This window comes from Tursiops truncatus, chromosome 7, assembly GCF_011762595.2.
Source record: "Tursiops truncatus isolate mTurTru1 chromosome 7, mTurTru1.mat.Y, whole genome shotgun sequence".
Taxonomy (NCBI): Eukaryota; Metazoa; Chordata; class Mammalia; order Artiodactyla; family Delphinidae; genus Tursiops; species Tursiops truncatus.
In genome coordinates, this window is record NC_047040.1 from 65921826 (window position 1) to 65947092 (window position 25267).

At 39.6% G+C, this 25267-nt stretch overlaps 1 protein-coding gene and 1 long non-coding RNA gene across 6 annotated transcripts in view; one reads left to right on the forward strand and one right to left on the reverse strand.

Moving 5' to 3' along the window:
- Positions 1-4516: 4516 nt before the first annotated feature.
- On the reverse strand, positions 4517-11994 carry LOC109547893 (uncharacterized). 2 transcript variants are annotated; one of them, XR_004527423.1, is made up of 2 exons: positions 11299-11994; positions 4517-4944 (listed from the first exon to the last, which is right to left on the reverse strand). It is a non-coding gene; the product is annotated as an uncharacterized lncRNA (long non-coding RNA). The 2 variants fall into 2 exon arrangements; XR_002173875.3 differs by lacking the exon at positions 11299-11994 and adding an exon at positions 7152-10383.
- Positions 10764-25267, forward strand: part of GALNT3 (polypeptide N-acetylgalactosaminyltransferase 3) — a 46329-nt gene continuing 31825 nt past the window's right edge. For 2 of the 4 annotated variants that reach the window (XM_019922942.3, XM_073807619.1), the window contains exon 1: positions 11052-11189. The gene's annotated coding sequence lies outside the window, so the exon portion shown is untranslated. Of the gene's footprint in view, positions 10873-11051; positions 11190-11234; positions 11254-25267 lie in introns of those variants that run through there. The other 2 variants (XM_019922943.3, XM_073807618.1) reach the window with 2 other exon arrangements.

Below are 25267 nucleotides of genomic sequence, written 5' to 3' on the forward strand. Positions count from 1 at the left end.
AACGTAAAGTAGAGAACTGTTATAAAACAGACAACTGATGGGAACTTACTGTATAGCACAGGGAACTCTACCTAATACACTGTGGTAACCTAAATGGGAAGGAAGTCCAAAAGGGAGGGGATATCTGTATGAGGATGGCTGATTCATTTTGTTGTGCAGTGGAGGCTAACACAACATGGTAAAGCAAGCATACGCCAATAAAAATTGATGAAAAAAAACCCATAAATTACTGAGCTCTTTCCCAATAAATAAATAAATAAATAAAAAGTAGAGAAGTCTTACAAGAGAAAAAAAATGTACCAAAAAAGTTATGGAGGAGACCAAAAGATATTGAAATCTTTTCCAGTGTTCCCATTACGATGATTCTTAGAAGTTATAGCTAAAGAAGTACAGCTTTCCTTCCAACCTTGAAATTGGTTTCTTGTATAACACATTATTTTGAATGTCAGCAATAAGCCCTTGCACTTATTTAGACCAAAGACCAAGATTGAGAATAGAGTGAATGCCTATTTCAGTCCTAGAAACGAAGACATCCGTAGTGTAATAGAAGGCAAGTGAAAGATAAATACATTTGTTTTTCCATCTGTTAAGACATAACTGAAACATTCTTCTCATTTTTTCCGTAATATTTTGTTTCCTGGCAACAAATAACAAAAATTCCCAATCAACCACATCTTTCACAATTCCTGGTTCTTTGAAAAAGCAGCACTAATAGTGTTTAGATTTCTAGTATATAAAATTATTTTCAGAAAAGAAGTAATACATATATAAAAAGAGTTATTTATATATATATAATTATATGCCTATGTATAGTTCAGTAAAGGAGCATGCCATCAAAACCATGGGGGTGTATTATATAACCACTTTGAGAAACAACTGGGCACTATATGGTAGATTTTCTATAACCCAGATATTTTACTCCTGGGTGTTTATCCAAGAGCAGATCTTTCACATGTACCAGAAGGCAAGTGTAAGAATGTTTTTAGCAGCACTGTTTGTGATCTCTTTCTCTCTCACACATGTACCTGGAAATTTTTCCAGTGTTCATCAAGAGCAGAATGGATAAACCTGATACAGTGTGAAAATAAATTATTTACAGCTACATGCAAAAATACGTATGAATATTGTCTACACAGCAAAAAAGTCAAGTAGCAGAATATTACACATATATTTCCGTAATATATAAAGTTCAAAAATGTACAAAATTAGCCATTATTTTGTTTAGGCATACAAACATATGTGGCAAAACTAAAGAAAAGCAGGACAATAATTAGCACAAAATTCCAAGTTGAGAAGGATTAGGACCTGATAGGGTCCCACAGGGAATATCAGAGTAATATTCTTTCTCTTTAAGTAGGTGGTGGGTAGAGAGCTGTTTATTTCATTGTGATTCTTTATATTTTGCATATATTTAATAAATGTTCTTTTGAAACTGCTCAATATTTGGTAAAAACAATAAAAAGCAAAAGGTGCTACACAATTACTGCCATTATTATACCTAAGCAAAATATCTTAAAAGTAATATAATTTTCAGTCCTTTATAATTCATCTACTTGTGTGTGGTCTGGGACATTATTTCCTGATTTCTATGAAACTATGGAAGTGTTTAAACGCTATTAAGAAAAAAAATGGCAAAACTAGTCAGTCTAGTTCATTATGTTCTGTGATGATACAAAAGGTCAAATTCCATAAAACCAATTGACAGGCTGTCCCAAGACTTTTTGCTTTGGACAATCTTTAAAAATGAAAAGTTATTTTGAAAATGCACTGAGATTTTATAAAATACATTTTGCTTGAGGATTTTTATTTCATTCTACCTTTTCACTGAATAGTTTTATATTATACTCTTCTAGAATGATTCCTTAAACACAGTCCATCACTGCAATTCCATCTATCTAGTGTGTTTGTATGGGCTCCAATACAATTAAGTTACAAAACTCACAATTTCATTTTTTATATTAATGAACTTTATTGTACTTCTCACTTTATGTTTTTACTTTGTCAAGAGATAGATTTGGACCAACGGGTCCAAAAGTCTTTATAAGTATTTCACTTTCAACTAAAGTATAGGTATCACTTAAAAGTAAGAGACGCTTATTTTTAATGTCAAAATATCAATTTGGAGGTAGTTTATTTCTATTTTTCTAGTAATAATTAAATGGATAAAACTATACTATTAAATATGATGAAGCATTACTTTGGAGAATTTTGTTTATGTTTTAAAATATGTTACCAGTTTACGGTTTACAATCACACCAAAATGTTAACAATTCATTTTTGGGAAATCCTTGTTGTACTTAAAGTACTAAATGAACAACTCATGCACCTATTGTTAAATGGAGCACTGTACTGAGTTAGTTTTATACCTTCTTTTATCCTCCTGAGTTATCTAGAGGATCCTGGAATTCTCAATGTTTTGATTGTAGAAATCAGTGTGTTTGCTTTTTGGTATGACATTGTTTCATAGCATCTTTTTATTTATTTTAAGCAGATATTCATTTTTAATTAATTAACTAATTAATTAGTTAATTATTTTTGGCTGTGTTGGGTCTTCGTTTCTGTGCGAGGGCTTTTTCCAGTTGCGGCAAGTGGGGGCCACTCTTCATTGCGGAGCGCGGGCCTCTCACTATCGTGGCCTCTTGTTGTGGAGCACAGGCTTCAGACGCGCAGGCTCAGCAGTTGTGGCTCATGGGCCCAGTTGCTCCGCGGCATGTGGGATCTTCCCAGACCAGGGCTCGAACCCGTGTCCCCTGCATCGGCAGGCAGACTCTCAACCACTGCACCACCAGGGAAGCCCCAGAAGCTTATATTTAAAGAAAGATTCATATGAAACAAAATTAACAATTTTGGTTTTATTATATTTGAAGATATTTTAAGATTTATATGTGAAAAAAATCTTACTGCTTAATTTTTCCACATGTTATCATTACATGAATGGAACAGAAACTGTGAAAATAGAAATTGTCAACAAATGCTTAAAGACAAGCTGAAGATGCCAAATTATTCACCCTTGGATTCAAGGCAAAATGATTTTACAACTTCTCTGACATGATGTATTTTATAGAACACAGGTATTTGGGTCTGACAGACCTGCTTTTACATTCCAGCTCTATCAGCTGTGCATCTTTGAGCTATTTACTGAGATCTCCTCACCTGAAAGATGACAGGGATTTTTATGGAGACTAAATTAGATAATGCAGGAATAATTCCTGGTACAAAGATATTACTCAGTAAATGTTCTCCCTGCCCCACATCACAGGTCAAAGTAGGAAGTAAAATTTTTTCAGTACAAGAATATCAAGTCATTGCAACAGGTTATAAGCAAATTCCTTATCATCCAAAGCACTTACCAGTGTTTTTTTGTGACATAAACCACAGACTTCTGGATTCCTGCCCTACTGTCTCCTCCCACTAACGTCATACATGTTTTCCTATCCATCATTCTTTTTCATTTGAGGGGTTTGGGATAAGGGAGAGAAATGGTGTCTCAGGGAATGGAAAAACTTACTGTGGAGGGAAGGGATGGAACTAAAAAGGAATGTGTATTATCATTACCATCTTCATTGAAGAAAGCTTATAGAAGACATGAGTTGTGAATAACATACTTTCTATATGAAATGGCAATGACAGAATGAGCTTTTGTAAGATAAGAGACCAAAGAAAATCCCATGGAGGTTGAACATTCAATATAGATTTCTTTTGCATCATTTTGTGCTTATTACTATGGAAGGCCTTGCAGTGGGTGCTAGCTCTGAAGACAGAATCAGATATACAACAAACTTAATGTAAAATTATTTCTCCATATCTATACCTAAGGGTAATTTCTTTCTCACATCTATTCTTACTTATATTGAAAAACATTTTGGGGCCTCCCTGAGTCTTCCTGGGGCCCAAGAGGGCTTTGGGGCTGTACCAGGCCCGTCTGCCTCAAGATGCCTTTTAGAAGTGTTTTCTGTTCTTACTTAACATTAGGCAAGGAATAAACTTGGGGGTCTTTCTGTTCTCCGGGTTAGGGTCTATGAAGCCAGCTTCTTTTCTGCTTTCAGAGTTGCCTCACCAGTCTGTTGAAAAACATTTTGGGGCCTCCCTGAGTCTTCCTGGGGCCCAAGAGGGCTTTGGGGCTGTACCAGGCCCGTCTGCCTCAAGATGCCTTTTAGAAGTGTTTTCTGTTCTTACTTAACATTAGGCAAGGAATAAACTTGGGGGTCTTTCTGTTCTCCGGGTTAGGGTCTATGAAGCCAGCTTCTTTTCTGCTTTCAGAGTTGCCTCACCAGTCTGGCTCTTAGCGTCAAGTTTGCATTTCTGCACATCTTATTCTGCACACCATTCTGTGAATGGTGGCGCATGTGGTTGTGCAATATGGCATTTCTGTTCAGCCAGGTTACAGGGCTTCTTCTCAGGCATTCTCCCAATGCCCTCACCCCCAGCCCACCTCGCCTATCTTCTCTTTCCTCATTCTGCACACATTTTATTAAGATTTGGGGTGGGAAGAGAAAACTAGCTCCAACTGAGCACATATTCTTCAAAATATAAGGTTTATGGCATATGTTTTGCGCATTCAAGGTTTAGACTTCAAAATTCCAATAAATCCAAACCTTTGCATTTCAAAAGTTTTCTCTGTATGAACTGGGAGAGTACAAAGGGAGCAGAAGTATAAAAGGTGCTTGTTCCTGTTGAGAGATCAAATTTAGATGAAACTGTTAAATAACTTAAAAAACTCCCCCAAACGTAGTGGCTTAAAACAACAGCAAATTAATACTTCTCATGATTTACTGGGTTGGCCAGATGGTTCTTCTGTTGCTATCTGCCTGGGCTCAGTCACAAAGTTGCATTCAACGGGTGGTCGGCTGGGGTCTGAGCTCAGCTGAGCATCTGGGACAGCTGGGCCTCTCTCCATGGTCTTTCACCCTGGGCTTCTTCATGGCATAGCAACATTCCAAGAGGCTAAACACAAAAGGTAAAAAGTTTCTTAAGGCCTGGCCTTGGAAGTCACATAACATCACCTCCACCATATTCTATTGGTCAACACAGGTGGCAGAACACTCCATATGCAAAGGGTGAGGAAACAGGCTTTACCTGGTGGACACAAGGTTGTGTGTGCTGTGCCCTGCCTGCATAAAGGTATCCTGTCAAAGGACAAGTAGGGCTGAAATGCATTCTGGGCTCCATTCAGCCAGCTGGATGACTTGGAGTGAATTTATATCTGCTGGGAGGATGGGGTCATCCCCTTGCCAAGCCACGAGCCCATGAACTCCCTCTGCCTATTAGTGACATTTTCTAATTCACACAAAACACTGTTTAGGCTAGTAGAGGCCCAGCTGAATATCATCTTAGTGTGAGTCAAATACACACTGGATCTCGATGAAGGCTAAGGTCTTTCCCACAGGATTTAGGTAGTTATTACAAAGCTGCATAGAGTTTGCAGTGGGGGGAGAAGGGAAGAGGGAAAGAAATTGGATGTCGTTCCTAGTTTACCTCCTTTGCTCCCTATTCAATCCCAGGAGTGAAGCCACATTACCAGGCCTTGGAAGGGATGTGTTCCCAAGACTGCTCTTAAGCCTTCAGAGGATGTCCCACATGAATGAGTCCTTTGTGCTCTACTCTTCTCCTTCTTTATCATTTCTAAGCCCTTTAACCCCTTTTTGCAATATCTCCTTCTCCCCTCCCCTTTTCTCTGTGGTCCATCAACTCTTCTAACAGAAATAAGCACATTTCCTTCCCTAGCAGTGATTTTGTGTGTGTGGCTGCAAATGTCAGCTGCTTGTCAGGGACGCCTATTCTTGAAGCTTTGCAGAGGGGAGGAGTGGGCTGTGGTCTGTCTGCTGACTCCCTTGGGAATAGAGAACAGGTGCATTCTTATTCCGTGATTAGATGTTGGGAAGGAGCAAATGACTTTTCTGTTAATCAACTAAAAACAAAGCCACTGAAAAATATAATTTCCTTCAAAGTTTTCCTTCTAGTATGCATGAAAAAATCAATATTTCTCTCTTTAACTTAATTACAATGATGTTATTTCTTTTGGTATAATACCTTAGACCTATTATGCTAAAAGAGCATCCCTGTCTTCTATGATTTAAGTTATTTAACAAATTTCATAACCTATTTGGCAATAAATGATACCACGCCCAGGTAGTGTCTCTCCACAATTCTCTCTTCATGATACTGGAGTAAGGAGAGGGTAGGGACCAAGGGAGGAGGGTAGTTTATTTTATGCCATTGCACTGGAATTTAAAAGTATCAAGGTGATTTGGGCTGATCTTGGAGTCTCTGTAGGAGACTAGGGTCTTCAGCTGGGCTAAAGAGGTTTTGGAGAAGTGAAGAGAGGGAAGAATATTGTATCAAAAGATATATGGATTTTCAGAGGTGGGAAGCTGAGTGTGGCATGATGAGAAGATGGTAAAAGATCTGACTTTTCTAAAATAAGGGGGCACTCTACTTCCATATTTCTGAAGTAATAAGGTTTTAATCATAATGAACATCCTTTACATAAATGTTTGGTAACTAAGATTCTTACAAATAGAAAATGCTAAATTGTTTATTTTTTTACTGTTTGTCTTTGTGATATGATTCTTCTAGTGATATCGTCATTGTTTAGGATCTTGAATGATTGATACAAAGTGGCTTAATAAAAGTCAGAAGGAAATCATTACAAATGGTTCAACAGATGAAGAGCTTGATCATCACAGGATGGTTTGCAATAGCAAAATTTGGAGACAATCTTTATTATCCATAATAAATGACTGATTAAACACATCTATACACAAAGAAACCATGCAGTAATTTAAAAATAAACTGTAAAAAAGTGAATTTATTGATGTGGAAATATATGTTAAGTAGAAAACTTTGGATACAAAACAAGACCCCCAAATGATATACTTTTTATTTTAAAAACATGTCTCTGTCTCCCTTCATATCTCACATTCCTCTCCCTCCAACTTTTTCCAATAAAAAAAGATATCTGGAAAGATATATAACAGAAAAGGGTCTGGTAGTTAGTACTGATTTATCCTTATGGGAGAAATTTTGTATGTTTCAAAATTCGCCTGCATTTTTTGATTTTTCTGTAATGAACATGAATTGCTTTACAGTTTAAACAATCGTTTTACAGACAATAGAGAGATAAGTTGAGGAAAAAAGTGAGTCAGGGATACCTGGAGTACTTCTCTGAGGTCAACATCATGCAGGACTGTCCCCATCTTTTCCCACAGAATATCCTTTGGTGCCACTGTCAGAATTTAGAGCTGGCTAGATTGAACATAGCCTGACTCAGCATAGTATTTTTTTTTCTCTTATGCTAATGCTTAAAAGCTTGAAACTCTGCACTCTACTCAATCCATTTCATCAAATATTTATTGAGCACCTACTATGTGCCAAGCATTAAGGATACAAGATTAACAAGACATAATTCTGTTGCAGTTTAAGGCAATAGTGCCGTCATAGAAATTTGTACATCTTGGAAAGTCCCAGATGGTTGTGCTGATGATAGCCTACAGGGGAAAAAAATCATAAGTAAACTTCATACAAGACAATGTCCAAGAGAGTCCATACTAAAAATAATCTATCTATGTTTTCACTCATAATATTTTAAGCACAATGTAGAATTATGCTGAATCATTATTTTAAAAAAAATACCCACATATTTGTGGCTCTTCATCATGATACCAGCATCATTCCCCTTTTAAATCAATAGCCTTTCAATTCTTTTAGTAGAAATTATTTCAATCTGTTTAGTCTTTGAGCCAAAACTCTCAATTTGACTTTGAGATCCTGAACTGGAGACTCCAGTTCCCACATAAGGCAAAATTGTTTTTAAAAGTTAAATCAAGGCAGTACATTTCAAACTAAAGTTGCTAAACCCTGGGTGACCATAAATTAAACAATTAACAAATCCAAAACATTTAAAGTTGGACTTAGTGAATCTGAACAATTTCACTAGTTACATTATATATTATAATTTTTGAATTAAAATTTCAATCTCAAGTAATTTACATATCCTCATATTTGTTTTCCATTACTATTCCTTTACCTAGAGGTTTTTTTTTTCCCCTGACAATTATCATGGCATTTACATGAATCAGTGTGTAAAGGAATTGGCAATCACATTATACCATTATCTTATTTTGTGGAAGAGAAAATGTAAGCCCAGAAGTAACTCATAGGAGTGTAAGTTTCTTTGCATAGCGCCTTTTGAAACATAAGTATATGATAACTGGTAACTACTGTTATTAGAAGCTTGGCCCTCAGATTCCTAGTCCATTACTCTTACTTGCCCGGATTATTTCTCCATACTGTTTAAGGCATTAGACTTGTACTCTGCTCAAGACACTCTGCATATTGGTTTTTTCATGGTATTTAATGGATCTATTTATTCATTTAACAAATATTTATTGAGTACCTACTAAGTGTCAGATACTGGTCTTGGCATTAATTTACATGTTAACAGAAATGATTAAACAGTGAGTATTATTTTAAATCCATATAAACGAGCATTTGTGGTTAGTCCTGTGTGTGTGTGTGTGTGTGTGTGTGTGTGTGTGTGTTTTCCTGCGGGGGGCCGGGGGGAGAGAGAATGTCTGTCTTCCTTCCTGTATAAAATGTTTGGTTTTCTATCTTAACTGCCATTTTATGCCAAGCATGTAGTATTAAAATAAGCTTGTTTCTGAGAAGCATGTCTACACTGAGTCTCCTGGATTTTATTTTATGATGAAATACTAATTTCCCCTTTATAAAACAAATTCTCTATTCCATAATTTTGAATAGGATGATACTTTCAACTGATTGCATTTAGGACATTAAACATTTCAGCATGACAATATTTTTCTCTGGGCCTGCAGCATTTTAATTTTATTATTAAGTAAGTAACTTTCATTAATTTTAAGACTTTGCTTTCAGACGTAATGCTAATAGGTATGCCAGACACAGAAATATTGTTTTCCTTATTTAAATTATCCGTCTTCATCATAAAACTGACAGTCAATTTTTAGTAATTTCTGATTTTTATATTTTTTCCTGTTCTTTTTTCACTCATGCAGCATTTTGGTCCTATTTGCTTGTTCTCTCTTTTTATAGGTCTCCCCTAGCTTCTCTTTTCAGTTATTATTTGGCTTTACTAGTCTTGCTGTCAATGCATTTCAGTCCTTGGATTCCAGATTGCTATTCTATATTCATCTGCTCTGTTCTGCTCTGTCAGTGAAAATTCTGGCTCTTTGCTTGGTGGGACATCAAAAATCTGATAGGCTTTGGCTCCTGCTTCATTTAGGGATGAGTAGTACAAAACAAGAGATACAGATACTCCTTGGTTATACATTTAAGATTTCTCCCAAATTTCCCAAAGACTAACACTCTAGTCTCCATTTAAAAGCAAACAACAAAGAAAGTGGCAGAATATTTTTAAGAAGGAGGAGGGTGGTGTAGAATTTAGGTAGTGTTTAGCTACGGCTCTAAGGACAAATATTATCTAGTTGGTATGGTAATGCACATAAGTAGCTCCTGAACTTTTGGGGGGAAGAGGGGGAGAGCTTAAAAATTGCAGGTAAGTACTGATATTAAAATGTCATAAACATATTGATGCTTGCAATATGATGCTTCCTTGATGCTTGCAAAGTAACCATAATATACAAAACAAACAACTAACTAAAGTTTTAAATCCAATTCATGAGTGTAATATAAAATAGTACTGTGGATGCTAAAACCAATGTCAGACTAGCTGAGTCCTAAAGCTACACCTGTTGATACTGTACTAACCAGTATTTCCAAACCTTAACTTTAGGTCACACATAACACTAATATACCAATAAATGGGAACCATAAGAGCATGTGTCAAAATACAGGAGGAAGGCCACAGGCAAACTTTATGGACAATCTGCCAACATGTAATTAAGCATGCCACTAAAACATCTGCAGCTCTTTTCATATTTATATTCCTGTGAACATTGAAGATAGAGCCAAATAAATGAATAAGTTCATAGGAAAGTAGAAAGGTCATTTTAAGTCCTGGTTTCGAGTGTGTCAATGTTTGTTCAGAACAGCAGAAGGAAGACAAACAGAAAGGAATTAAATTTTTTTTTGTCTTAGAAACAACGGCAAACCCCACCATCTCCCTAGAGTCTGCGTTCTCACCTTGCCAATAGATGTTGGGTTTAAGCACACCACCAGGAGAAGCAAGCCCTCTCTAGGAAACCACAGTGTCTTTTCAAACAAGGACAGCGGGTTTTTCTCTATTGTCGCTGCTTTCCCTCTCATCTGGGAATTGGTTTGCCTTTCGATAGCAACTCAGGAAGGGGTGGTGCGCCCCAAATTCGCGAGGCTCTGCCAAATACCAGAGGCTCTTCTTTGGAAGAGGGAGGCTCCTCCTTTGGACGTGAGGCGCCCCTACCAGAGCGCGCGCTTGCAGAAACGGAAACCACTAGCTGCGCTGAAGTGAGTCAAGTGATGAAATCAAGACTGCATGGGAAGGAGGCTCACCCAATAGCTCACGAACCTAAGTGGTGACAGACGCTGCTGAACCCTGCTCGTGGAAACCCTACGAGCCAACCACTGCTGCCGTCATGAGGTGGTCCTCGGAGGCACGGGGCCCCCGGATCTCCGGGCAGCGCACCCCTTCATTTTGGCAAAACGCAGAGGAAGGGAAGTGTGTGTGAGGGAAATCTAGACTCTCTGGTTCCCTAAGGACGCAGACCGTGTTCTGGTTACAAGGTGACCCCTACCACCAGGTCAGAGCAGGACTCCCCAGGGCAGACGGGCTGAGACTCGCCTCGCGCCGAGAACCAGCCTCGCCTCCCGCGGAGAGAGGAGCCGCGCAGCGGCCGCGCCCGGGCAGGGACGGCGCCCTTGCCCCGCGCGCAGTCCTCGGTCCTCACCTGGAGCGCTCAGGTAGGGCTTGGGCGGGGCGGGAGGCTGGCGCGCACGCGCGGGACGGGGGCCTCGCCCCTGCCGACGTCGCAGGCTGGAGCTCACCTGGGAGACTCCGAGAGGAAGCCGAGCCTCGGTTCGGCCTCTCCCTGGCAACGCCGGAGGCCCCGCGGGAAGGCAGGAGGCGGCGGCGGAGGAGGAGCTGGACTAATCGGCAACTGTAGCTACAGTCACCGGAGCCGCCGCCGCCGCCGCCGCCACCTGCACCTGGCGCCCGGCCCACGTCCAGCGCCCGCCCGGCCGCCGCTTCCCGCCGCCTTGCCCTGCCCACCCGCCAGGTAACTCGGCGGGCCGGCGCTCGGGTCGGGGCGGGGGACCCGTTGCCCCTGGGCAGCGTCGGAGGTGTGTGTGTGGGGGCGGGGGGGGCGGACAGACGCGGGGGCTCACTTGGCGGAGAGACGAGGAAGGTCCCGGTGGCCGGTTTTAGATGGTCTCGAGAGCGATGTTTCAGTTGGCCCTCGGGAGAGGCCGAAAGGGACTCCCGAGACCGGGGAGGAGGTGGCGCTCCGGGGGTTGCCCTGTCCTGCCTGTCACTCGCAGTGCCCCCTGTCGGTCTCTGTAAGGAGGCTTCAGAAGAGCCGGACCCGGGCCGAAGTCCTGGGGGCCCCGAGCTGGTCCCTGCGAGGGTGGCCTAGTGGGGGGTGGGAGGGGCAGGGCCGGGCGCGAGGCTGCGGGCTCCTCTCGGGCTCACAGGTTGCTGGTCTCCTGCCGCCCCGGTGCGGGGGCCGGAGGGGCGAACCCGCGACGAGAAGGGCACGGCTTGGCCCGGCAACTTTCCCAGCCGGACCCCAGACCGTCCTAGGCTGGAAACCGCGGCCGCCCGAGCCGTTCAAATGGTTTCCGAGTGGTTTGGAAGGCGCTCTGCGGTCGGGACGCGGACATCCTTCTCTCTCTCTCTCTCTCTCTTTTTTTTTTTTTCTGGTCTCTGTACTTTTCCGGGTGCGCTCCCTAAGCCAGAGCTGCGCCCACTTTCCGGTTTGATCGAGAAGTTATTTTCTTCGTGGCAGGAGGAAATCTAACTGCCACTCACCAACCGCACACCATCGCGTTGAAGGACCTGTTGACTAAACGACCTGCCTATCGCGGCTTTGGTCTGCCTGTGGCATATGAGTCAAAGGTTCAAAAAAACTTTGTTTCAGGAACCTGCCACGTCTGAACCTGGGTGTGCCAGGCCCAAATTCCTTTCCCTGCCTAATTAGGCTTTTCTGAAGCCTAAGAATTGAGGGTGAAACTGGTGCTTACCTTAGACTTTATTTCCTTTTCTTTCAAAGCCCATCAAAGCACTTCCTTCTCTCTCAAATATTCACCCAAACACCTCACTTCAAATTTATCAAATAACTATTTCTGTTTTTAGAACTCCAAGGAGTTACCAATTTCTCTGGCTTCCAGAAAACCTTATTAAGTGAACATAACTTGCTGTAAAAGTTATACTACATAATGAAGACATTTAAATTCAAATTGTATTGTTAAAAATTCATTTATTTGAGAATTTCTGGTTGTGGGAAAATCTGTTGCTTCTTTTACTGTATAAATTTTTCTTTGAGTTTCTGTCTAAAATACATGAGGTTAAAGTCATACCCTACAAATAGACTTCTTTAAATTTAACTTTTAATATCTGAAGTCTAGCATACATATTAGTTAAAACATTCTGAAGAGTTTGTACCAAGCATCTTTCTTTTTGCAATGCTTTAACTAACATTTTTACATAGAAATTTTAATAATAAATGGCAATCTCACTGCCTATATTTGTTTAGTTCTATCTTTGCTAATTTTAAAAAATATATTTTAAATTGCACACTTAACATAAAATGCTGTAGGAAACACATATAGTTGTTTTTTTAAAAGGTGCAGTCAAAGTTAAAAAGTCAACCGCAGCACAAGAGGACATAATTATTTATGATACCTTTAACCAGTGCTTTCTGTTTTTCTTAAAAGAGCCTCACCCGTCCTCTTAATCGTGTCTCCATATGGAGAGATATATGTGCTAAATACTATTTAAAAATTAGATGTAGGTATTGCTCTCTGAGTGTAGGGTATTAATTTAATCTTCACTGATTATTGGGCCAGATGTTATTAGATTATCTTTACCCTTAATTTTAGGGAGAAATGTAACATATTTGCATTAGCTAGAGTAACAGGGTGTCTCAGTTAAACTATCTGTAAAATAGGAAAAATAATACTCCCCTAGATTAAGATAATGAGGACTTAAATCAGGAATCTCTTCTAGCCCTAGCATTCTTAGGATCCCCTTCTCACTTTGGATGTCTAGTCAACCCATCCAGTTTGTGATAACCTGAAGCTGAGAGAGAGATTCTAACTTCAGTTCACCCAGCAAGTTAGTGGTAGACATGGCATTATTATTTGAGTGGCTTGACTCACGACTCATGTTATCTGTACTTTTCACCACCTACATTCTCATTTATCATAAGATTTTTACCTTGTTGTGTCTCATATAGTTTGTAAGGCCTTTGTAATTACAGAATAGTCAATTGTTCTTTGTCCAGCTCTGATTTACCCTAACTTCTACTTGTCCAGATGATGCCTGACTCCAGGGAGATTGAGGCCATAATTCTTCTCCTGTCATTGTGGATCACATGTGTATTGAAGATGCCATGTGGACTGAGATTTTTAATCCTTTCTTGGTATTTCAGAGCCACAGTTAATTTTTTGAGTCAACTCGGACAACATAATTTAGTCTTCTGATCTTTTATTATATTGGCTTAAAATATATTTTATGAGGCAGCAACCCAGGGTCATCCTTCCATTTGCAACACTCTAGATTTTTGGTTGGCAAGCACACTTCCTTAACATCAGTGTTTTTTAAACTGTTTTTTGTTTTGGACTGCAATCCTTAGAAATGCATTCTATTCCTCAACACAATACACTCAAGTATGTGTACATATAAATGAAACAAGGTTTACAAAACAATACTTAATCCTACAGCATGGATGTTCTCTATTATTTACTTTTAAAAAACGTTGGTCTTAAAACACTACATTGATTTTCATCGATTTTCTGACCACAATGGGCTGGAACCTACAATAAAAATAGCGGTATCCTATTGAATTTACATTTTTTTTAAGGCTGATTTTTCTACCAGTTTACTGTGTCTTACACACACACACACACACACACACACACACACACACACACACCCATGCATTCACAGAATAGAAAATCAAACTGTACTTTTAAAAATACATAAAATTATACTATAATCCTTATTAAACATTTCTTGGAGGGCTTGAGACTCTAGGATCTGGTGCTAGACTAAAACTCTCAAACATTAAGAACTGTGTGAAATCTTATTGTACATTATTGTATCTTAAATGGCTTCTCAGCATACTGTAGTATTTTGGGGATAGAAAAAACTGAAAAGGTTTTTCTGAAGGGATTTTGATGGTAACTATTGAAGTTACCAAGTATAATCTTGATAATACCAAATATTATCAAGTGAAAGTTTGAGAGAGAAAAAATTCTGTCCAGCTCTATTATAAGTTCTAAATTTTATGGGTGAGTTATAATGCTGGGTGGAGTCTGAAAAAAATCATTAAACAGGCAAGTTTATTACTTGGTTTGTAGTTTGTTAATATATATTTTGCTTTCACAATGAGACAAATATGAGACATATTGTGGGAATCATACCACTCACCCCCCAAAAAAGATTGAGAAATTAAGAAATTAGATCCCTAGGACCTGTAGGGATGTAGGCTTGGAAGCTCTGATTGGATGATTACGCCTTCCATAGAAGCTTTTAATTTTAACATGCCTTCAGATTCCTGGTAAAAGGAATTTTTCTCCAAAAGAAAATATTGATGTATTTAATATTTTGGAAATGATCAATGCCCAAATCATCTTCAGACATATTCAATTTTCTGGTCCATAAAGTGTAAAAATACATTTGGTATGCCAGATCTTTTATGATTATAAAATTGAGAAGGAAGTATTTTCAATCACCTATCTAATTATGCATCTAGTTAGTATCAGAATAATTAGTTTTATATGATTTGGGTAATCTTAACACAATTAATATACTGCCAATAGCAACAATTAATTCAAATCAATGCCAGCAAAGGCAAAAGACCAAAGTGCATTAACTTATGGCAAAGCAGAGACAAGTAGGGCTCTGAATTCTAGGTCATTAGTGACTACTGGCAATTAGATGAAGTCTCCTTCAGTCATTCTCTAGGTTGGGCTCATATTTTTTGGCACTAAATAGAGATTATTTTCCCAGCTACACTTTTTTCCCTATAATTGTTTCAAACTGCCCAAACTAGTTTGCTCATCTCATCTATCCCGTTGCCTGCTGGACATCTTTAAGATGTCATAATTACCTGAGATTTTACATTTGTAAACCAGAAACTCTATCGCATCAAAACAGCAACAACCACAACAAAAAACAATGTTTTACTTCCTGTATTTTATTTATGAGTATTAGTACATTTACCGTTTCTTATCCACAATTCCAAAACCAAAAAATCTCTGATAGCAAAAATTTTTTTGGTTAACTCAGTTTTCAGCAAAACTTGAATGCATTTGCTGTAAAACCTGCGAGAACTGTCAGGAAGCTATTTATCATCTACTCTGCTTGGAGGATGTGTCTTACTGCAGAAATAGTTCTGTGTTTGATTACATGGTACCGTCCCAGGCCCTGCTGGGGGGTACACTGTTATATTGGGCATGTAAACGATATCTCCTTTCTAACATCCAAAATATTCTGAATTTTGAAACACATTAGGCTCCTGGGATGTTGGAGAATGGGTAATGGATCTGTACTACCATCCAGGTATCATGCCAGAAATCCAGAGGTCATTTTTTACTCTTTTCTTAACTTCTACAACTATCAGATCACCGGATCTGCTCAAGGTTTTCCACCTATTTTCACAAATTCCTCTCCTACTTCTACTGCCCTAGTTCAGGGTTTCATCAACTTTTGACTTTGGTACCACGGTCACCTGCTACCTGATATCTCAGTGGATAGTATTAAGCTTGAATCCATCCTCAGCAGAACCCCTGAGGTGATGGATCTCTTTAAAAATGTAAACCTGAACTTCTCTCTCCTCTACTTCAAGTCATGTAGTGACTTTTCATAGCTCACAGAATAGAGAACCTATGGCCCTTAAAATGGTCCCACAGTATATGACCCTTGTTTAACTACGGATTTATACTCCGTAAACCAAAATTTTTTATTCCGACAACAGATTTCGTTGTTTTTTTCTATTGTTGTTACTCTCCACCACTGAGAGCTCCTTTCCTCTTATCTTTATTTCTATAACTTTTTCCGGTTCTTAAGAGTCAACTGAGGTCTCACCTCATTGAGGACACTGCACAACCCAACCAACATTCCTCCACATACACCTGAGCTGGGTGAGGTATCCTTTTATCATGTGACTTACATATGTGATATAATACAGTCTGCTTTTTCACCTGTGTACACACACACAACTTGTAGATTATTTGCGGAGCATGTAAAATTTCTCTTTCTTCTAAGACTATTGTAGAGTAAAAATATTAGAGTAAAAGTGGCACAGGAAGGGGAGAGGCATTGGGCAGCAGTATATTTGCCTTTTTTATGGACAGCAACTGCAGAAACTGGGAAGTAGGAAACTTGTTTCACTGTACTTAATTAATTAGGCTGTTTAATTTAGGTTGCTGTTATTTCCATCTCATTCCTTTGTGATGTTATTTCTGCGCCTCTGTTCCAAGATCTGGATTTTACCATTTAGAAGTGAAAAGTTAACTTTGTGATTGAAATGTCTTACAGCTTTTATTTGCAAATATTCTACAATTGAGTACATTAGTATTGGTGAGAAGTTTAGGAGGTCAGCTTTTACCTGAAGAATATAATTTAATTAGACTAGACCAAAAAAAAAGGCAAAAGATTCCTTCCTAGGAGTCTCTCTTCTCCAAGTTCTGTCAGTTTTACCTCTTAATTAATATTTCTCAAATCCATTTACTTTTCTCTATTCCTAGCACTACCATCATCTTTTGCCTGGACTTTCGCAAGGTCCTCCCTGTTGCCTATATGAATCTTTCTAAGTGATTCTTCACACTGCACCCAGAGGGATCTTCTCAAAGTATTTGGTCTTGTTACCCCCTGCTTAACAGGATAAGTCAAACTCCTTAACGTGGCCTAAAGGCCTGGCATGATTTAGTTCCTGCCCAGAGCACACCTCTCGCATCATCACTCTCTGTTCTAGTTCTATTAGCCATTTTTTTTATTGCCAAGTTCCTCCTGCCTCTAGGTCTCTGTAAGCGTCATTCTCCCTACCTGGAGCTCTCTTTCCTCCCGTTGTGGCCAATCTAACTAAAATTTATCTTCAGATTCCAATTTAAGCTCTTACTATGACTGGAATTTTTCATGGGTCTTCTCCCTCTTCCAACTGTGGATTAAAGTGAAGATTGTAACCTAAAGAAATAAAGTCCTACTTAGTACCTGGGAGTATTAACTTAAAAAAAAAAAAGAAGTTTCCTCACAAAAGGAGCAGAATTTAATATGTGGCTCATATGTTTAAAAAATAGATTTTAGTTATTAACACCTTTATATTTTTATCAAGTAACAGTAGTTAATACTTATTGTCTTAATAAGTATTAGTCCCTAGTTACTGTTTTACTACTGAGCAGTTATGTGCCAGGCATATTTTAAGCAACTTACATGAATTAATCATTTAATTTTCAAAGCTGCTCTATGAGGTGCATATTATTTTTCCTCTACTTTAGAGATAGGAAAATTGAAAGAGTAAGTAATTTGCCTCTATCTACAAGGCTAGTGAAATGTCAGAGCCAAGATTCAAATCTAAGCAGTCTCATTCCAAAGCCTGTACTTCCCCCTGACTTATATGTAAATAAAATTAAGTAAGACTATTAAACATTTTACAACAGCAACAGAAATCCACTCAACCCTCATCTCCCCCAGTCCTGCTGTGTAAAGGCAACCACTTTCACCTCTTTTAGATGTTTCTCTCCATATTTACCTTTTGAAATAATATGTTTATACTGCTATTTCTTAATGTATCAATATTTGACATTACCTACTGACTGTCCATTATGGTAGATAAATATTAAGCTTTTTCACACACATACCCTTTGCCCTCCCTTTCTTGACTTCCCAATAGATGTCGCAGTATAATTCTCACATTTCGTTTGCATTTTAGTATGTATTTATTATTGTGTAAATCTTGTTCACTGCTGAGCCAAGCACGTGTATTATGAACATGGTTCCTTACTTGTAGAATTTTTTAAAATCGTGGAGTTAATAATAAACTCACTTAAGAAAAGAGAATGTGCCTAGTTTTTCCATGTATGAATTTCTATTTCTATATAATCCAACCCTTTCTCAGTAAGATTTTTCCACATAATCAGACCTATCAGATTTACAGGTCCCTTCCTGGAACTCTCTGTCCTCTTGTTTCTATTTGGACTATTGCTTTCTAGTCCTGTTCCACAGCAATTGTTTGGGATTTTTCTTTGCTGACATTTCTGACGGAGTTCGTATTTCTTAGATACATTGACTTCTGGAGTTTATTTACTCCCTAATATGTATGGAACCCCGCCCACCCCGCCCACCAACCTCCCCCCCCCCCCCGCCCCCCCCCCCCCGGCCCCAGTAGCCCTTTTCCTTTCCTTGCTGCCCTCTGATTCACTGTTTTCCTCTCTGGAGGCAACCAATGCTTTTTTTTTTTTTTTTTTTTAAACAAAAACAATATATATTTTCTCTGTTTTTGAAATGCAAATAAATCTTGCTTTTTTTTTCATTTAATTATTGTGGAGTTAACACCATATCAGCATATAAAGTTGCTTCTTTGTTTTTAACTTGGCATACTGTTCCATCATAGGACTCTATCATAATTTATTTATCTAGTTCCCTTTTGGTAGAGTTGTAGGCTGTTTCAACCTTTTGATATTAACAAAAAATGCTTTAATGTGCAAGCTTACACGTTGTCATTTCACTTGAGTACCAGCATATCAGTGGGATAAATTTCTAGAAGTTATTCTCATACCTGATTGATACCTTGACGGAGACTGGAGTAGTGTGAGACCTTGCATGTTTGATAATTCTGCATCAAATGGGATAAGAGTAAAGGGTAAAAGAACACCTGGTAGTAAGTGGGCCCTTCTGGAGGACAATTAATAGTGCAGAGAGGGTTTCTAATGCAAATTGTTGTCTTTGAGCTTTTGACCATGACCTTTGTTTTTTCAGAAATGACTCATCTTTTTGAACTTTGTCATCACCTCCTTTAGTGTTCATGGCTTCTTGCTCCATTATTTTAGCTCCAGGTCTACCTCTGCAGATAATCCAGAGTAGAGAGCATGTCATTAGCTGGTCCTTTTCAACAAGTCAAGAACCCATATTTAACACACTTTATAATTTAACAGCATCCCCAGCCTCCACACTGATTTATTTGTTGAGTTCAGCTAACTCTACCTTCCAAATCATATCCCAAGCCTCCACACCCCTTCTACTCCTCTCTCACCTAGATTGCTCTTAATAGCTTCCTAATTGTCTCTAGCCTCCTCTCTGGTCTCCCCACCCCCCTCCCCTGAGGAAAAAAATTCCATATTCAGCACAGCTTCAAGAACAGTCATTCTAAATTTCAGTTCTGATTAGGTCATCACCCTGCTTAAAATCCATTAAGGCCTCTCCCCTTTGCCTAAAGAATTAAGTACAAATCCCACAGAATTAGGTACCCCTCCCTTCCCTATGTGGAGCTTGGCATTCAGCATGTGTCTCATAGGCCTCAGTGTGTGGTAATTGTCTAGGTATGGTCCTGATGAAAATTATCCTACTTGAGGCCAGCTGTTGAAAGAAAAATTAAAGTTTAGCCTGACATTGGTTTATTTCCAACTGAAACATATATTAAAAGGGTCTTTTCATACTTTAACCATGAGGAGTGGGTAATGCAGAAATTTCAGATGGTAACTGGGTCAGTGGCAGGATATTGTGTGCTTCAAATTAGGCACATGTCTACCCTAATCTTAAAGGCAGACATTGCTTTTGTGCATAAATAAAAAAATAATGTTATGGATTTGTGGAGAATATATTTTGTTCTTTTATATCTGGGGATGTGGCAGCTAATGGAGAAGGGATAAGTAAGGGAAATATATAAATGTTGAGATGGGAGTCTTTTTGAATTTCTAGACTGGGGGATTGGCAACTACAGCCCTTGGGCCAAATTCAGTCTACTACCTGTTTTTGTAAACAAAATTTTATTAGAACCAGCTATGCCTTTTCATTTATGTATTGTCTATAGCTGCTTTTGCACCACAAAAATAGAGTTGAGCAGTTGCAATAGAGACCATATGGCCCACAGAGCAAAAAATATTTACTATTTGGCTCTTTACAGAAAGTTTGCTGACACTTTCTAGAGGGGAATGCAAGTTGAGAGGTGGAGAATGAGCATTTACTCAATGAGCTGTGCATAAACCTATAGAAAGGTGAATGCAAAGTGATAGCAATTTGAGCAAGCAATCTTACTCCCCTGCTCCCGTATCCCTTAATGCTATGAGGCCTCAAAAGGAGAATGAGTGGACAGACATTGTCTACTACTTGTGAGTTTTGGGACTCCTTCAAAAAAGGAATGTTTGACTAGATTTATTGTATGCAACTTGTACACCCATCTTCTACCTATATTCCATGACAAGGCCCAGTACACACTTCCGTCATTAAAGTATTGAGAAAAAACAATGAGGGAACCCCGGCACTGGTGAAAAAATTCTGTAGCTGCTCTCCTTGGTAGCCCATTGAAAATTGGCTCCCTGATTTCAGCGGAGGTGGTGGGATCCCATAGTAGCAGAAACCAAGTGGCAGCACTTAACCAGCACAGATGAAGTAGGTTACCTGTACAATAATGGAAAGCAGGGACATAGGTGTAATCAGAAGGCGTTGGCCCACAGATGGTTCTGTGGGTAAAGTCTAAGGTAAATTCATCAGCAGACTTCTCGTGGCAGGTAATGAATGAAATGAAATAGATGGCAGTCTCCAGTGTCACTTCATGTATATAACAGGAAAAAGTCTAGATCTGGTAGCAAAAAAGTTGACTTTAGTTGCCACAGTTGAGAGTCATGACCTTTCATCCAGTTTCCAAACCCAAGTCAGTTCACAGATCCAGAGTCATTTGATTGAAGTGGAGGCCTGTTCCCCTTGAGCAAGAGCACTGCATCACTGCCTCAAGCATACACCATAAACCCTCCTTTAAGCCTTCCCCAAAGGGACCTGTAGCCATTTGTTAGATTGCACTTTGGGGAAAAGGAAATAATCAGAACTTTCATACTTTATTCCTGAGGCCCCAAAGTATCCTTGTGGTCCACTAGTCAAAATGGGGATTTAGAGTGGCCAAGGAATAGATGGAGTCTTAGCTCAAGCCTGACTCACAGTGTGCCCAGGTGGTCAGAAGATCCACTCTGTGCTTATTTCCCCAGTTTCTTAAAGTATAATTGGAATAGACATACAAGATAATTGGCAGAATCCCTATATTTGCTCTCTAAACTATGGATCTAGGACCATTGTGGAAGGAGAGCTAAGTGGAAGACCTTAGAACTTCTCCCTTCTAAGACAGTAGATCAGAAGTAATGCCGTATCCTGGAGGGAATTGATGAGATTAATGCCGCCATCAAAGATTTGAAATAAGACTTGTGATGTTTGTCATATCTCCATTTACCTCACTTATTTGGCCTGTATAGAAGTTGGATGGATCTTAGAGAATGACTGGACTATCATAAACCTAATCATTGGCCGATTCCAAATACTATACAGCTAACCTTTGAACAATGTGGGGATTAGGGGCACCAACCCTCCGAGCAGTTGAAAACCTGAATATAATTTATAGTCGGCCCTCCAACTATGTAGTTTCTCTGTATTGGCAGCTCTGCATCTGCAGATTCAGCCAAACTCAGATCACATAATACTCTAGTATTTACTATTGAAAAAATACACGTGTAAGTGGACTCATGTAGTTCAAAGCCATGTTGTCCAAGGATCAACTGTAGTTGCTGATCCAGATACAACGTCTTTACTTGATCAAATCAACACAGCCCCGGGCTTTTGGTGTGCGGCTATTGACTTTATGAATTTACCAGGACTACCAAAAGCAATTTGCCTTTTTTAAAAATTAATTATATTGGAGTACAGTTGCTTTACAATGTTGTGTTAGTTTCTGCTGCAACAAAAAGTGAATCAGTTACACGTATACATATATCCCCTCTTTAAAAGCAATTTGCTTTTATTTAGCAGGGCCAACCATATATTGTCACAGTTTTGCCTCAGGGTCAGGTTAGTTCTTCTGTTCTAGAAATCTTAATCATCCCAACGTTCCACAAAACATCACACTGCCCTACTATTGATGATATCATGTTGATTGTATCCAATGAGCAGAAAGTAGCAAGTACTTTAGATAGCTTAGTAAAGCATATGAGAACCAAAGGGTAATAATCCAGCCCCACAAAAATTCAAGAGCACTTCAGTAACATTTCTGGATATTCAGTGGTCCCTATGCTCAAAAGGCCCTTTTGGATTTTGGAAGTGACGTATACTACATTTGAACATGCCCCTTCAACCTATCTACAGAGTAACCCATAGGACTGCTGGTTTTGAATGATGATCAGAGCAAGAGAAGGCTGTGCAGCAAGTCCAGGACACAGTGCATGCTGTGCTACCAATTTGGCTTTAAGATATAGCAGATTCAATGATTCTCTAAGTGTCTGTAGCAAATAGGGATTCTGCACAGAGCCTCTGGCTAGAACCAATAGCAGAATCACAATGCAGATCTCTGAGATATTGAAGAAAATCTCTGACTTCTTCAGCTAACTATTCACCCTTTGACAAACTGCTTTTGGCTTGCTACCAGGTAGATCCTGAACACATGACCATGGGGTGTCAGTTTATCATGTGGACCGGGCTTCTCATCTTTAACTGGGTGTTGTCTGACCTACCTGGCCACAAGGTTGGCCATGCCCAGCAGCAGTCTACCAACAAGTGGACATGGTATTGTTGGGGAGGGGGAAATATCCCCCTCTACTCCTCTTGAGTTCTGTGGCTGGACTAATAATAAAACTGACACAAGAGAGATTAACAGGAATAAAAGAAACACATTTTAATTTGTGTGCATGAAGCTCTCATAGCAAATGGGACCTAAGAAGTGGCCAGAGCAGGCAGCTTTTATACTTTTTAGACGAACAATAAATTTGTGAGGAATTGACAGGACAAAGAAACTTAGGCTTTGGGTGCTTAGTGAAGAATCTAAACAGAGTTTGGGCTTGGAGTAGTAAATTAAAGAAGTAACAAAGTACTTTTTTTTTTTTTTTTGAATACAGGCTTCTTGGCCCCAAATTCCCTGTCTCTGGCGATAAAGTTGTCCTTCTACCTCCAGATGCAGGGAGTGCGCCGTTCACATGAGAGATTTATTTCCTGCTTTCTGGGAGACAGGAAGGTCAAAGTGTCCTTCTTGCATTGGATGTATGCCATTGAGGCATATTTTGGGGGAGGCCTGCCCTGGGCCCCAGTAGTATGTAAGAGGCAGAGCTTGGGCAGCTCTGGAAAGTACAAGTAAGTTGTACAAGCAAATGACTCAGACTCCTTTGATAGCAACTCCTGCTGTATTGCCTCTTTTCCTCCAACCCATGCCTTTGGCCTCTTGAGAATTTCCTTAGTCTAGTTGATAGAAGAAGAAAAACCTCAAGCCTGGTTTACAGAGGAGTCTACAGGTTATTCTGGTACCATTCAAGAGTGGACGGCTGCAACACTACAGTCCTACTCATAAGTAATCGTGAAGGACAGTGGAGAAGGAAAATTCTCCCAGTCAGCAGAATTTTGAATAGTAGATAAGATTTGTATACAATATATGGAATGAGAGAGGGCCAGAAGTAAAGATATATAATGGGCCATGGGCAGTTCCTAATGGTTTGACTATGTGGTCAGGGACTTGGGAGGAACAGGGTTGGAAGATTGGTGACAAGGAATTTTGAGGAAGAGGTATGAGGATGGACCTTTCAAAAAGAGTAGACCCTGAAGAAATTCATGTCCCATCTTAATGCCTACCGTAAGACATCTACTGCTCTTAATAATCAAGTGGGCAAAATTACACACTCTGTGGATGTCAGTCAGCCTTTCTCCCAGCCACTCCAATGCTTATTCAGTGAGCCCATGAACAGTGGCCATGGTGGCAGAAGTGGAGGCTATGTGTGCATGGGTTAAGCAACGTGGACTTCTTCTTTCTAAGGTTGACCTTGCTAGCACTACTGCTGAGTTCCTCCTAGTCAATGAGAAGCCAACATGGAGTGCCTACAGGCACCAGCCAGCCACTGGGTGGCAGGTTGTTTAGATATGACATTTTCCATCATATTGAGGGAGCAGATTTTTCCTCATTAAAACAGACAAATATTCTGGATATGGATTTGCCTTTTCTGCCCACATCAACAGCATGGAATGCCTGAGGACAGGGTAAATTCAGAATGGGTAGTGGAAGAAGGAAGACATAGATATCAGTTATGGCCTTGCGGCCAATTAGATAAATGAGGATTGTAGTAGCTTTGCACATTTTTCCTTTGCTTTTTATATGTATGTGTTTATTTGTATATGCTACTAATTTTATTCTTTCCTTCCCATTTTATTTTATTTTTTTAATTTTTTTGGCTGCACTGGGTCTTCGTTGCTGCACGCAGGCTTTCTCTAGTTGTGGCGAGCAGGGGCTACTCTTCATTGCAGTGCACGGGCTTCTCATTGCGGTGGCTTCTCTTGTTGTGAGCACATGCTTTAGGCACGCAGGCTTCAGTAGTTGCAGTTCGCGGGCTCTAGAGCGTGGACTCAGAAGTTGTGGTGCACGGATTTGGTGCACGGACTTAGTTGCCCCGCGGCAAGTGGGATCTTCTCGAACCAGGGCTTGAACCCATGTCCCCTGCATTGGCAGGTGGATTCTTAACCACTGGACCACCAAGGAAGTCCCCCCACTTTCTTTTTAAAAAAATATTACATAGAAGTTGTTAGAGGTTACAATTTAGTCTTTAGGTGACAGAATATTAGGTGGGACTGTGACAGAATTTGAGAAGTAATTCACATAGTCACAACAATGGATGCAATGGCTGTTGGCGCTCTGTGTCTCCTCATTTTGAGGTCTCCCCTTCACTGGTGAGAAGGATGCTTGCGTCTTGTTAGGCGGAATATAAATTCATTCATAGGTGTACATGTGGCAGGAGATAGTAAATAACAATTACTTTGTTATTGTCCAGGAGTTCAGATGTGTGGCAGAGAGGCTGAGTCATCAAAAGGGCAGACTGTGCTGCTTATCAATTTATTTTCTCTCAGCTCCAAAGTCATTCTGTTTGCCTGCTTGTAATGATGGAGCTGGGCCCTGTAAATATTTCT